Source organism: Chrysemys picta, chromosome 4, assembly GCF_011386835.1.
Source record: "Chrysemys picta bellii isolate R12L10 chromosome 4, ASM1138683v2, whole genome shotgun sequence".
Lineage (NCBI taxonomy): Eukaryota > Metazoa > Chordata > Testudines > Emydidae > Chrysemys > Chrysemys picta.
Window position 1 is genome coordinate 84,901,135 of NC_088794.1, and position 15,611 is coordinate 84,916,745.

At 41.3% G+C, this 15,611-nt stretch overlaps 1 protein-coding gene across 15 annotated transcripts in view; it reads left to right on the forward strand.

Annotated features, from left to right (window-relative positions):
• FUT8 (fucosyltransferase 8) overlaps positions 1-15,611 on the forward strand; it is a 246,741-nt gene that overhangs the window by 47,266 nt on the left and 183,864 nt on the right. For all 15 annotated transcript variants that reach the window (XM_065595255.1, XM_065595262.1, XM_065595266.1 and 12 more), the window contains exon 2: positions 11,467-11,554. The gene's annotated coding sequence lies outside the window, so the exon portion shown is untranslated. The remainder of the gene's footprint in view (positions 1-11,466; positions 11,555-15,611) is intronic.

Consider the following 15,611-nt stretch of genomic DNA (forward strand, 5'->3'; position numbering starts at 1 on the left):
AATAACATGATGCAATTCCTATCATGTATGACGCAATACCAGCTTCAGATTGCATCATTCATTGTTTTGCCTAAAAAGCAAGTACTGTCCAAACCCAGTCATAGATTTATTCATAGATCCAGTCAAAGATGTATTTTAGTCATTTCTGGTTTAAATTGAGATCCCTTCTCTTTATAACTCACTTATCCTCCGCCATTCCCAAATCAAGGGTCGTATATACTGACCCAATAGCATATCTTGAAAACTAGAGCCAATCAACAATTTTTTAAGCATCATTTTCGTTCTCAGTGACCCAGAATTAGTAAAGTTTGACTACATTTATTTCAGAAGCATTTTGGCTGTAGAGCAGTGTAATCTAAGTCCACTTTCAGAAATCTCCTCGTAAGATATGTAGGTCTAGGGCTTGAATCAAAGCTATATCTCTTAAATGCAGAATCCTAGGTGTAGGTGATCTAACCAAACAGTAAAAAATTGTTTAAATATGTTTCTTGCTTGTCCGTTCTTTCCTTTGTATCTAATATAACCTGATTTTCTGCATCAACATCTCAAACACGTAAGGTGACTGTGTCTGTTCAGGATTCCTTAAGACAATAAAATAAAATAAACACTTTTCTTTCTCCTTCTGGACTACTCCCACTCTAGGCAGGTGGACTCCAGATATAATTCTACTTTTCCCATTTCACCAGTCTATCCTCTGTGCCATTGAACTTTTAAATTAAAAAATTCAAGGACCGAGTTCAAAAAATATACTTGCCTGGGGTGAACTGGAAAGAAAAATTAATCCAAGGGAAGAGACAGACAGAATTGAAGAAAAGTACTGAGTAAAGAAAGACAGCTGAACACAAACTATGATAATTTTCTTATTGTATTTGATAGGAAGTTAGGGAGGAAAAACATCAAAAAACACCTGCATTTTGTTTGCTATAAAATATCAGGAGCTGTGATTCTGTGGGATAGATTTTGGGGTGGATGGACATAGTCGTGAATGGCTAGGGGGGCAGAGGAGGCCCACTGTTCCTATCTATGGTGAAGGAACTATTTTGCCTTGAGTTTAGTTTTTTTAACATGTTGATTCTGGTCTTATCAATATTTTATATATTCTTGGTTTTCATATGAATTAACTGAGGCACACACAAAGTGTATGATGGTGGTGGTTTATAAGGTTTGATGCACACATTGGTATTCTAACAATCAGTAACTTAGTCCACTAAATCCAGAATAAACTTTTTTCAAGCAAAGGAAGAGGGAGACCAGGACCCTCCCTCCCCCTACCCTCCCGAACAAATAAATGAACAAAAAAAGGGTGAGACATAGTAAGTTTTAAAATGTATTATTTTACAGAAAACTGGGTGCCAAAGGTTATAAAAACACAATTTATGTGAAAAGGTTTTCTTTGTATATCTTGTGATCTAAGGCATTCTGATAGCATGGTCATGAAGGCAGTATTAAGGAGGATCAGTAGTGATTTCATAGTTAAGGTTGAATTCTATATTGCACTTAAAGCAAGGGTTCAATCACTGATTTTTATCACTGTATAAATAACAGTGCATTCATCCCAGATTTTCAACATATAATTTCACAGAGAAGCTTGAATTTTCTGCTAGCTTTCAAGTAAAATCTGTTTAAGTTTCAAAGTTTTAGTGTTCCTATGGGTGCTCCACTTCGGGTGCACATGCACCCTAGAGCCTTTGATCGGAGATCTTTGATAGCAGTGCCCATTCAGCTCATGCGTGCTCTATACGTTCTTGTGCCCTGTACCGAGGCTGGGTAGAACTGTACAGATGGACCGCCCACAGTACCTTCTCAACTGCCTTTGGTCTGAGACAGAGCATCAAGCATGCCTGCTTCTGCTGAGTGTCTTATTGTTGTTAGATAGATAGTATATAGCTGTAGGTAGTTCCTTTTGGGATTCTTATCTTTTCTCTTGTTCCTGTTTGCCAGGTCATTTTGGACTTTTATTTTCTGGGACCACCAGGCTTTAAATGTTGTTTTTCCTGATGGGATGCTATCCCTGTTAGTAATGGACACTCTTGGTGTCTGAAGTGTTTGTGGGGTACTCATATTCCCTCAAGTTGTGAGATCTACGCTTCATTCAAAAGCAGATCTTGGAAGAACAGGGAGATAAAGTTCAGGTTCTTCATGATGGAGCAAGCCTTAAAACCACCTTCAGACCAGAACTCTGAGAAACCTCCTGTGTACAGTGCTCCGGCATCCTCAGGATCCCTGTCACTAAGATCTTCAAAGGATAAGACTTCTGATACCCATCTACTTTAGAATCTTGGTCACTGAAAGCTCCATAGGAGAAGGCAGCTGTTATCCTAGCAACCTCAAGATCCCAGTCAACAAAAGCTTCCAGGGTCATGGTGCCTGTGTCTATGCTAGTGTGACGAACTGGGCCTGTTCTTACTGTGGTCTGTGAATGCTGACGGGAGTGTGGCTAGGATAGTCTGCATTGGGGGATGGGAGTCTGCCCGAAGGCGAATACCTGAGCGTGTAACATGAGAACCCAGGAAGGGGTTGGAGGCCAGGTGACACCTTGGCCCGGGAAACGGAACAAAGGCGGTGGGAGGGGTCGCTGAAGGCAGAGTGCTGGAAGCGGGCTGGAGAGATGGCTGGGAGGCAGAGATGGCTCTGACCCCCCAAAGGGGGGTGGGCTGGGATGCCCTGGGACCCCAAGCTGGACCTAACTGAGGGGGGCCCTGTTGTCTGTGCCTGCAAGACCTGTCTTGGACTGTATTCCTGTCATCCAAATAAACCTTCTGCTTTACTGGCTGGCTGAGAGTCATGGTGAATCGCAGGAAGCCGGGGGTGCAGGGCCCTGAGTCCCCCAATACTCCGTGACAGCTAGCGGTACTGAGAGTCTTGCACTCTAAGTCAATGGGTAATGACAAGAGGAACAGAAATGTTAGATCTTCTTCACTGGAGACCTGTGGCTGCAAGGAGTCCTGTTGAGGTGCCAAGTGTTTCCAGTACTGTAAAGATGCCTAAGGCTGCTTCTAAGAGTCATGCCTCTACCGAATACCTCCTCTACTTCTGGTGGTCATGTCTATGCAAGCAGGAGATAAGTGTCATCAGACTCTTTGGTACCCTTGGTACCTACTTTGGCACCCTGGACTGTTACATCTAAGTGTCTGTGCATGCTCATCCTTTGATGCAGACGAGCCAGGCACCTACCTTAATGCTTATACCAGTCTTCAGCATTCCTCTGGTACCACAGGAGTTCAGATACTGGAGGCCTCTTAGTTTTCAGTGGTCTGGAGTCTCCACCATTTACTGGGACTCTGCACCTCTTGGTACTAAGATCTTTTGGGTCACCGACTACTAATTTTTCATTGAGACCCTTTACTTCTGACTTTTGCCATCGAGGGAAAACAATTATCATGTCCATTAGCTTAATATGTGCAAGAGTACTCTGATTCTGCCTCACAGATCTTTGTTCTAGTGTCTCCTGTTTATTCGAGGAGACATTACTCTTCTCCACATACAGAGAGAAGGGAGGATAAATGACCTCCATCTTCGACCAGCTGGGATGACCAATGGCGGCTACCTTCTCCTAGGGCCAATGGACCCCAATAAGTCCATTGAGGCATATCTCACCAATCATTTTTAGGGGCCCCAAGTCTGTCTTGTAGGGAGCATAGACGGTTTTGTTCTCCCATGCCTTTCTTCTTCCTCCGCAACCAGAACCAATAGAGGATATTTTGAAGAGCGAGAGGGAAGGGCTGACATGCAGGTAACATCTCACACGAATATTTTCTCATCTCTAGAAGAGGCTGCAATGCCCTCACCACCTTCCTTCATGGATTGCTTTCAGCAGCTCTAGGAGATGAATTGCAGATATGCTTCAGATTCCTCTTAAGGAAGTACAGAACTCCCATCATAAATTCCTGGACTTCTTACATGCCTCAGTGTCGACATGTGTGGCACTTTGGTTTAATGAGGCTCTTCTAGAGCTAGCCAGAGTGATCTGGCAAGCTCCTGGCACAACACCCCCCTCCATGCAAATATGCCCACAAAAATGTGTCCCAGCCAAGGATTTGGAATTTTTATTCTCATATTCAACACTGCATTCCTTGGTTGTGGATGCAGTTAATGAATTTGGAAGGCAGCACTACAAGGCCCAGAAGTGTCTTGATCACAAAAACTACTGGTCTGCAACATTATAGTCATTAGGTGTCCATGTCAAAATATGATTACCTCAATTGTACCAAATTTAACACTTTTATTGAATATTTGCCGCAGGAGCACCGTGAATAATTTAAGGCCATCATATATGAAAGGTCAGCTCTTGGCAAAGACATCTTTACATATATCCTTAGATGCAGCTGATACTGCAGCCCAGTCCATTTCCACCACAATTGTGATGTGATGAACATCTTGCTTCCAGCTGTCTGACTTCCCTAGGGAGGTAAAATCTACTATAAAGGACCTTCCTTCTGATGGTCACAATGTATTTTTGGACTCTGTGTACGATTCCCTTCACATGTTAAAGGATTTGAGGACAACACTTAGATTCCTTGGGATCTATACACCTGTGAATAAAAGAAAATTTAGCAAGTCTCAAATACCACAGAGATCTCCTCCAGTGCACTTCTCTACTTTCTGTAGACTACCTGAACCTCCAGCCAAGAGACCAAGATATTCCAAAAAGAGGCTAGCTACTGCTACAATGGACTGCCATTTCAGCCATCCACATCATCCCAGCACCAGTTTTGATGGCTTGGTCAAAAATCTGAACCAATTGATCCACAGGGATTTACTGTTGCACTATCCCAGCCTTCTCCTCCTCGCCTCCGTTGGATACTACCTCCCCAATTCCAACCTGCCTGGGAGACCATAGCATCCAACATGTGGTTTTAGAGGTCATAATGTCCAGTTACTCCATCCATTTCATTTCCATCCTTCCCACCCCTTTGGCCCATCCCTTTTTAGGGAACCATCTCATGATCAGTTGGTGAGAGAGAGAAGGTCACCTGTGTTCTATGCTTAGAAGCTACAGAAGCAATTCCAGTTCAGCACAGGGGGAAAGGATTTTTTTCTGCATATTTTTTGGTTTCTAAAAAGAACGGGAGATGGTGGCCAGTATTCGATCTCAGATACATGAACAACTATGTGAAACAGCAGAAATTCAGGATGGTGACCTTTGCAGCTGTAATTCCCTTCCTATATTCAGGGGATTGGTTTGCGACTCTTGACCTTCAATATGCCTATTTTCATGTCATGATTCACCACGACCTGTATAGTGTATTCCCTTTCAGCCTCTCCTCTGTCTCAAGAGTAGTCTCAAAGACTGAGATGGTCTTAGCCACCCACCCACATCATCTGAAGATATGTCTGTGAAGGGTTAGACTCCTCCTTTTGGGATGCCACGTGATGTACTGGGGTTTCACTGAGCTCCGCCTGCACTGCCAGCCTGGATTCCCTCTCCCTGTTTAGCTGAATTAGGCTCTCCGGCCTCTTGCAGCGCGCGTGCACATGCATGGCCACATCCAGCTGCCGACACAGACTGAAGTCAGCTCTGGGTGAGAGGATTCACCCAGCACTCATGTGGACACCCCTTTTATGGAATAAACCTGAAATAATACGGTCTTGCGCGATATAGAAAGATCTGCACAGAGCAAACTCATAAAATTAGCCCTCTCCCTCAAATGTGAAGAGAGATGCACAGCTTCTCTTTCCCCCACCCCCAGGTAGAAATTGCACAAACTGGGGTTAATAATAACCAAAACAAATCTATTAACTATAAAAGGCAGATTTTAAGAGATAGCAAACGGAACAAAGCAAATTACTGAGCAGATAAAACAAAACACGCAGACTAAACTTAATACACGAAAGAAATTGGCTAAAAATAGTACCGTGATTTCTCACCCTAAATGTTGTTTCAGGCAGATTGCAAAGATTCTTGAAAACCAGCTGCACTAATGTGCAGCTTGAAACTTCAGTTATTATTCACAGGCTAGACACCTTTTGCAGCCTGGGCTCAGCTCTTCTCCTCCCAGTTCAGTTCTAGTTTCCAGGTGTTTCCCAGTGTTTCTTTGGGTGGGGAGGCAGAGGAGAACCATGATGACGTCACTCCCCTGCCTTATATAGCTTTTCTGTATTGCGGGAACTCTTTGTCTTTCAGTGGAAAAACACGGGCATTCCAAGGTGGGGTAGCAGGTGACTCAGTCACATGTCTCTGCAGCCATTACTCGAAGGCTGTTTGGCGTGTACACAGGAAGACTAAGCTTTTTCACAGTCCATTGTCTTTGCTGATGGGCCATCAGCCCTGTCTGGCTTTTTCGTCGTTGTACCTGAAGGACTAGTTGTGGGTGTCCCCAAAGTAGCACATTTGAATATATGGTCAATATTCCTAGCTTCAGATACAAAAATGATACATGCATACAAATTGGATAAACACATTCAGTAGATCATAACCTTTTCAATGATACCTTACATGACCCCTCTTGCATAAAACTTATCTTAGTCATGCCATATTCAAAGAAATTTCTATGAAGAATATAGGGTATAACATCACAACGTCTTCCTGTCTTCTACATCTTCCCTAACTCAATGATTAATTGTCTAGATGTTGATCTTATCAAGAGGCATTGTCAGCAGTACAAGCAAAAAGATTGCCACTCCATAGTTTAGGCCTCCAATTCAATCTTGAGAAGTCCACTTTGATGACAGTACAGTGGATGGAGTTCATAGGACCGTCTCTGGATGCGGTGACAGCTAGGGTTTACCTACCTATGGACAGATTTTTCCACTTACTCTCATCTCAAGGATTCAGCTCAATCTTCAAACCTCAGCAAGAAGTTCTCGCTAACTATTAGGGCACATGGCAGTTTGTGTTTTTTGTAACTCAGCATGCCAGGTTACATCTTTGATGCCTCCAGAATGGCTCAGGATAGTCTATATACTAAACAAGCACTATCTGTACAAACAGGTGTCTGCTGTTTGCTATGTTCTATAGTCATTCATCTGGTGGAAGGACCCAGAGATATGGGTAGGAGTCCCATTTATTCAAGATCTACCTTCCATCATTATAACATCAGGTGCATTCCTCTTGGGATCGGAGGTACATCTGGGGTCTGTCACAATCCCGAGCAAATTGTCATCCCATTAGTGACTCCTTCACATCTGCCTTGAAGAACTCCAGTTACTGCACAAGATTAGTAACCTCTCCCTTTGATCAGTTACTAATTGCTCTTTTAAAAACATTCACATTTTGAGTCTAATGTTTTAGGCCTCCTTAACGTGAGAACCGCAGATTGTAAAAAGTCAAATTTGTACATAGTGAGATTTTTAGGATCTCCCTGGGTTATGTAATGTTTTAAACAAACATTTTTTTAAAAATTAATTCTTATGCACAATGTTTAGCCAATGGAGAATATGGCTTACATTGATTACTTCTGTTCTTCAGTGTAGTACGTGAAAGTCTTTTTGAACAGTTTAGGAAAGGAGTACAACACTGCCTTTTGGCATATGCCTCAAGTAATGTTTTCAGGATTGAGGCTGGTGAAAGAGAAATGACTAATCTGTGTTCTGAATTAATTTGTTTTATGCTTGACAGCATGCCTTTAACCTATGATTTAGAACAAAAAAAACCCAAAATACATCCGCAGGAAATCACAAGCTTTTGATTATCATTTTAGTGTGTACTGTGAAAATAAACTTTGACATATTGCTATTTTATCTAGCAATTGTTGCTGTTTGTTGCAGGTACAGTTTCTAATTACATTATTGCAAGTCTAACTCATTTGTGGTACACATTTTTAAAACTCTGAACTATGTCATAACGACACCTAAATATTTTTGTCAGATTTTTGTAACAGTTTTCAATTCAGTATTTGTTTTTAAGAGCTAGATATAATTATTTAACCTAAATACCCCAAAACAGAAGGTAACTTGCTCCAATACTTGTTACCCAGGTTGGCAGTATGGCATTATTTTTCTCTAACACCAGGACTCTTAACTTTTACCAAGGTATCTCTTCTATGGTTTGGGTAACGTTAAAGATTCTGTTTAAACCAAATCAATTATATATCACCTTTTAAAAAATAAAATTGAAACTAGAGTGGGATATGCCTTCAAATAATGCTGTGATGTGTCATGATCTCCCTGTTACACAAAATAAAGCAGCTGTACTACTGGGCTGCCTGATAAGAAACAGGATATATTTTTCTTTTGTATGTGGGTTGTTTTTAAAGGTTAAGTGACAGGATAAACTCTAAAACTTCTTTTTTAGGTTAATGGGATAATTGGGTTCCAGATTTGAAATATTTGGTTTCTCTTGAGTCACCTGTAAATATCTAGGCAAGATTAGCTCAGACATTTATCTTCAAATTAGATAACTTGCATTCTATTCATTACTCTCTGGATTTTTCAGACAAGACCTTAAGAAGTTGAACATAAATATTAAGAAAGTTTGTAAAGAGGCCATGTAGAAAATACAAATTACTGTACACAGGCCTCTTTGCTTTCCAAAGGAAAGCAAAACTATTCTGTTAAATGTTTAATTCATTTATCTGACAAAATTATTATAGTATGTGTTAGAGAGAGAGAAGATAACTTATTTAAAAAGTTGCAAGTCCATAAAGATATCCTGGACTGTTATGACAATGAAGTTAATGTTAATATACAAGAATAAAAAAACATTGTTCTCGCCTCTTCTGTCTCCCCCACTTTCCTTCTCTTTGGGTAGTCTCTCATTCCTCCTTCCTTCTCTTGTCCCCCCCACTCTCTTAGATGATTCTCTCCATTAGGTTTCTGTTCACTAGCAGAGGTAGGGAGTAGAGAAGTAGTTGTTGCCTTGAGCCTGGTCCTTCAGAATTTGGCAGCAACAGGGAGGGGGTGGGAATAGGAGGCTGGGAAGTACAAAAGTACTTATGGGAGGAATGGAGTAATAGTAAAGACTGACATCACTGGCAGATTAAGGGGAGCGGTCTGACAATCTGATGCTGGGATGGTTGGTGAGATAGAAGGAACTCACTCCTGCATGGCAATACAGTGGAGGCAGCAGGAGGGAATTGAAGACTGGTGATGGTGTAGCGGGGAAGAGATTCAGGCACCTGTGCCCAGCCAGGCACAAGCTCCCTCCTCAGTTCCTCCTGCTCTGGGTCCTTCCCGGGACCTCTGAGCTGTAGTAGGGAGGCAGCTGCAGGATGGATGCCTTTACAAATTGCTGAGGCAACTGCAGGCTGAAAGAAAGGGTAATAGAGGAGGGATCTGGCTTGTGCGCAATATGTTTGACACCTTGCTCTACATCTTATCACTGGATGGTCTTGCATGGCATTGACTATCATCTTACATTGATGAGACAAGGTGGGTGAGGAAGAGCTCTGTGTAACTCATCAGCTTGTCTCTCTCACCAACAGAAATTGGTCCAATAAAAGATATTACCTCATCCGCTTTGTCTCTCTAATATCCTGGGGCTGACATGACTACGACAACACTGCATACATCTTACATTGATGACTCACACGTTTTCCTCTGCACTCTGAACTTGTCTCCCTTTTTCCAATATGGGTTGCAGCCTTTCTTTCTGACATCTCTTCATGGATGACCAGACATTAACTTGTAATTAACATGGCCGAAACTGAGTTTTGATCTTTTCATCACAAGCTCTCCCAGCTTTCTGAATCACTGCCTCAATCACATCACCACCATCTTTCCAATCACTCAGGCCCATAATGTGAGTATCTTTGATATAGCCCTCTGGCCTTGACTACTGCAACATTGACCACAGCACAAAAATCCCTTGAAATTGCTCCTGCTAAGATCATTTTGGCTTGTTCTTACCACATCATATGTTATGTGCATCCTTCTACTAGCTCTGTCTTCTCCACCATATCTCAAACAAGCTTTTTTGCCTTACTTTCAAGATACTTTATGAGCTCTGTGTGGCTGCTCTAATTATTGTGCTGACAACTGCTCTTTGCTTTTGCCAACAATGTGTGTCTTTACCACCTGTTAGTGCAAAAATATTTTTGAGAGTAGACTTTCTTCCATGCCATCCCTTATGTATACAGGAAAGAACTCCCTGTCCAAAATCCATTTGAAAACACCATTGTATCCTCCGTCAAATCACCTTAAGATTCACCTGTTCTCTCTTGTCTACAGAACACTATTATCCAGCAACAGTTGCTAACTGAGACTGTTCATTGTGCAAAAACACCCTATTTGTACTATGAAGTTGTACTTAAAAACAGTCTTTATGCAACTACAAGCTCATACATTGAGGAACAAAGAGAGCAGTCCATACTTACAAGGCAAGGACTGTATCTTGGAAACAATGACTTTGAAAAGGATTTGGGGATCACTGTTGATAACAAAGTGAAGATGAGATCCCAGTGCACGATGCTGTGGCAAAAAGGACTAACATGATCCTTGGATGTAGAAGCAGGGGAACACTTAGCAGAAGTAGGGAACTGTTACCTCTGTATACCACATTAGTGATCTCCATCCCTTCTGTCCTTAAAATCTATGAACCTTTAAATTGGCAGTCCTCAAATTTCTTATTTAGATTGGTTCATATTTTTATTGTCACATATATGGAAAACTCCAAAAATGTCAAGTCATCAATTTTTTTTAAAGAGCATAAAAGTTATGTAATCCATGACTGTGATAGCCATAAAATGGCCATAATTATTATATACAAGTATTACTTTGTAATGTCTTGTAGGAAAAAGAATTATGAAACTGTCAATTTCAGTTGACCTTTTCTATTAAAAGCTTAACTCATTTTTAATTCTTGGTACATTTGTGCTGACATCCATCGACAACTAGACTTTTGAAGACAATGATAAGGGCAAAACAGTTATGATACTAGAGGCAATTTATTGTACTTTGTGCAGTGAAAGTGACAAAACAACTATGGCAAAAATGCTATAATGGATGTATTGTATGCTGATGGGTGAAGGTAAATGCTGTGGCAGAAGTAGACAGTCTGCTTCTCTGCTGGCTAGTGCTGGTGATGTAATGGCATTGACATTGGGGTATAGATGAAAGTAGATAGCTACAGAAATAGGCTTTCTCATTTGACCCAGTGAGCAACTACAGGTTAGAGAAAGGGAAGGAATTTAACACTTATCACCAGACTTTGATTAACCTGTAGTTAGAAATCTAAAGTGAAGCAACATTCTCACAAAATTATGTATTTTCTGAAGGTAATTGAGGTTGTGAACTCTCTACCTTTGCAAACAATTGAAATATGCGGTGAGAGGTCAGTTCCTACTTCACACAGGTGATGCTTCTTCTACTAATAGTCTTATAAAGATTTTTCATGGTATAGTTGAGCACTTACAATGAAAAAATATGTGATTTATTACACTAAAGAAACTATGGGCCAGGCTTTCAGAGATCCTGAGCATCTGCAGCTCATTTTCACTTCAGTTGCGGTTGTTGGTGCTTCTGAAAATAGGCCCTATATGGAAATGTTTTCATGGGTTGTATATTCAAGCTATTACTGTTTTGTTTCAGGTCACTGTCATTGTAAAATCCAAGGAGAGAAGCAGATACATGTGACCCAGCTTCATAGATTACCTTCTATAGAAGAAAAAAGGCACAGGTTGGTACCATAATTGAGACATATACTTTCATTATTCTCTTACGTATTCTGATTTTAAATATTAAACATTTGGAGTGTTTTGTCAACTGTATAAAATGACTGTTTTCATGGCTGCTTCTCTTCATAATTTTGAATAACAAGTTGTTGAGGATTATCCATTCAAATATCGGCTGCAAATTGAAATACAGTGGGTCTGATTCTCTACTGCTTTTCTACACCTAGTGTAATCATTTACACATCTGCAAATAGAGTGCAAGGAGAGTGTAAAACACTACCAAAATACTCATTGCTGTATTTTACACTCACTTTATACAAGTGTAAGTAACTGCATAAGGTGCAAGTCAGTTGAGAATTGTTTGAGTTAGGATATCTAAAAATATTGTTACCCCCTTTGACCCAAGTGGCTAGCCAGATTTGGGGTGTTGTGGGTAGAAGTGACTGAAGAATATAATTGTTTTTGTCCTTTTGATGGCTGTCATTTCAATCACCTCTTTACATTCATCCTGAATGAAAAATGGCAGTTATGGCCAACTCATAACAACAGGGTTTAACCCAACACACAACAAAGCGTTCACTTTAATCTGAGTATGAGGATTTTTAAAAAACACGTTTATCATTTCACCACTGATGCTCTTTACTAAATTTCACTTTCTGATTCTCGTGCTACTGTGCTGATGGGATGTTTGGATTTCAGACACTGCAGAGGAATGTTTAAATCCAAACTACAAAGTTTTCATTACAATTATAAAAGAAGTTTCTCTTAGTAGACTTTTTGTTTGTAAAAAAAAAACTGCATTAAACAAACCTAAATTTTCAGCCCAAAGTACTATGATCATGTCCTTTAATCTTTCTTCCAAGGGATTTCAAATAAATGGTTTGTGATTACGGAAATTGTAACCAGAAGGGTACATTTTTTCCCTTCTTTGTGTGACCTGAATATTTTCAAGATGATTTGGGGTTCATTTCCCCCCTACCCCTTTCATAATATGACCAGAAAATGGGCTAGCCAGTAATGGAATGAATATGCAGTGTTGCTGTTCAGTCTGTCTTATCATGTGGTTAGTTAATTTTACTAAATGACAAAAATATTGAGTTTGAGATAATTTACACAGATGCAGACAAATGCATGATGAAAAGTGAATCCTTGTCACCCCTCCAAAGTGATCTGATTTCATATAAGAGAAGGAAGCGGGATGTTGTGAGTAGATTGAAGACTCATAGTTTTGCACTAAGTACAAATACAGATATATAGTACAGGTGCAGTATGTTATTTATCTTTGAGGACAACCGGGCACCAGTCCTGCAGCTGACTCTCTAAGGGGCCCCTGTGCTTACATGGAGTCATTGAAGGATCACGGTCTATATTAAGGGAGAAAGTAGGGAAAATAATTCCTTTCAACACTGAAGGACTAAGCTGTCTTACTTACAGTGGGTGGCATGCTTGTCTCACTGCTAGTCATCTGAGCATAAATTCATAGACTTTAAGATCAGAAGGGACCATTGTGATCATCTAGTCTGATCTTCTGCATGTTGCGGGCCATAGAACCTCACCCACCCACTTATGTAATAGACCCCTAACCTCTGGCTGAGTTACTGAAGTCCTCAAATCACGGTTTAAAGATTTCAAGTTACAAAGACGTCACCATTTACACTAGTTTAAACCATGCCCCATGCTACAGAGAAAGGCAACCCCCCCCCAGGGTCTCAGCCAATCTGACCTGAGGGGAAATTCCTTCCCAACCCTAAATACAGTGATCAGTGAGACCCTGAGCATGTGGGAAAGACCCACCAGGCAGATAACTGGGAAAGAATTCTCTGTAGTAACTCAGAGCCCTCCCTATCTAGTGTCCCATCTCCAGCAGTTGGGGATTTTTGGTACTGTCTCGTGTACAGTGGGTGACATACTTGTCCCAGTGCTTGTTATCTGAGCACACCCTGTTTAATCCATCAAACAGACTCAATCTGTTTTAAAAGTGCTGCTTCCCTGCTTTCTAGGTGGGAGGCAGGATTATCAATGATGGATTGTGGCTTCAAAAGCAAGGTGTGAATAGTGGCATAAGTCTGTGTGAAAGTCACATTGGAATATGTACATTTTGTTTGTGATGTACACTGTACATGGAACTGCACATCTGCTGAGATGCAGTTCACAAGCTGACATTCGCAGCTGTTTGAAGAGAAATAATAAGAAACAGATTCATATAATGTTATACATGATTGAAATATATTAGAATTTTAGTGTTTCTACAGTACTTAATTTATAATGGAAAATATGAATTTAAATCCTGAAACAGAGAAGTGTATCTATTAATACAGAGTCAATTATTCATCTTCAAGTGTCCATTCCACTTCAGATGTGTGCGTACTACTGCACTGGAGCTAGAGATCTTTTTTCTCATAGTACTACTTGTTGGCACACCCACCCCCGTGCACTTATGCTGCTCGTCAGGGGTATGAAGAGTGATGCCTCACTGACCCCCCCTCAGTTCCTTCTCACTGACCATGGTTGGTATCTGGAGCATGTGTGAGCTTCTCACACTCTTTCCCATTCTGTCTGTAGAGAATCTTTTCCTAAATGTTTTTTTATTGTAAATAGTTTTAGTATAGTTATAGTTTTAGTTAGTGGTACTTGTTTAGGAAAAAGTATTGATTTTTATTTTACTTTTCATTGAGCTTTTAGCGCACCATCGAGATTTGCCTAAGTCCCTGGGGTTTAAATGCTATTCCGGCTATCTCAAATCTAACCAGTGAGTGATCCTCACTCTCGCTGCTTAAAATGTTTTGGAGAAGGACATGTGAGGCACAAGTGTCATATCTGTAGGGGACTACAGAACTAAGAAGCTGATGGATGTTCGACTTCGAGATTATTCTGATGGAAGCAGCTTTGTGACCCCCTTTGAAACCCAGCCATTTGATACATAGGGGTTTGGACTTGACTCGGTCTCAGAGCATGACACCAGATTTGGTGACATCTTTGGGTGGAGATAGCTGGAGAGAAGACACTGTTCTCTGTCTCCGGTACCTTGCAAGCAGCATCAGAAGTCTAACACTTGAACCTCTTGTAGCCAGAAGAAGCCCTCTTCATCTTTGAGTGCTAGTCCCAAACAGACTCACACTAGAAGACCAGCACAGGGATTGGAGTTCCTGCTAGGCACTCCCTGGTACTGCATTCTAGCATTATAGAGTTGTTGACACAGGCACCTCAGGTGGTACCATTGAGACATTGCTGGTACCTTCTATGGCATATACAATACGTCTTACTCTCTTGGTACCAATAACACTTGAAACATACAGTGCAGCAGGGATCTCCTGTGACTATTGGTGCTCACCACCGATGCAAGGTGAGGTCCAGCTATCGACTATTCCTGCCATACAAGCACTGGTACTGGTATCTTCCTCAGTAGCCATCTGGGACTGAACTTTTGTCAGTTCCAGCAGGGTCTAAAAGTCTTTTGTGGAGCCAGCCAGATGTACAGGAAAACCTTGGATGCTTCCTCTGGTTCCAGTCTCCTGCCTCCTTGGCCTTTAGACTGTGCTTACTCTTCCTCAGAGTTGGAAGTGGGGTTTTATGCTTCAAGATTCCACTACAGAAGGTCTTGAGCATCTCCTCATTCCTCTTCATGCAGGTCAAGGTGTTAGCACTGTGATTCTTATAAGAGTGGGTCCAGGAATAGGATGTCTTGGGGTTGGGACCTGGTACTGTACTAGGTACAAGAGAGGTCTTTTGGAATCCATGGGGAATTCGTCCGGACTCCAGGTGGTTGTCTTCTTCTAGACCTTACATTACTAAATCTCCCCCAAGGCACTGTTCCCTTGGCTTTAAACAGTCCCTTAGAGTACTCCTTCAGTGTGGCAGACCTCAAAGGGTAGGCCACGCTTCCTCAGTGTCTCCGAGACTGAGTCTCTGGGTGCTAGCATTGCTGCTTCTCACTGAGCTTTGTCTAGCAAGTCCCACTGAGGAAGACTTTTGTTTCAGAGCCTCTTACCCTCTTCAGTGATCAGTTCACTCCCAGAAGTATCTGCAGGGACATCACACAGCCTTTTCAAAAGGCTCTGCCCC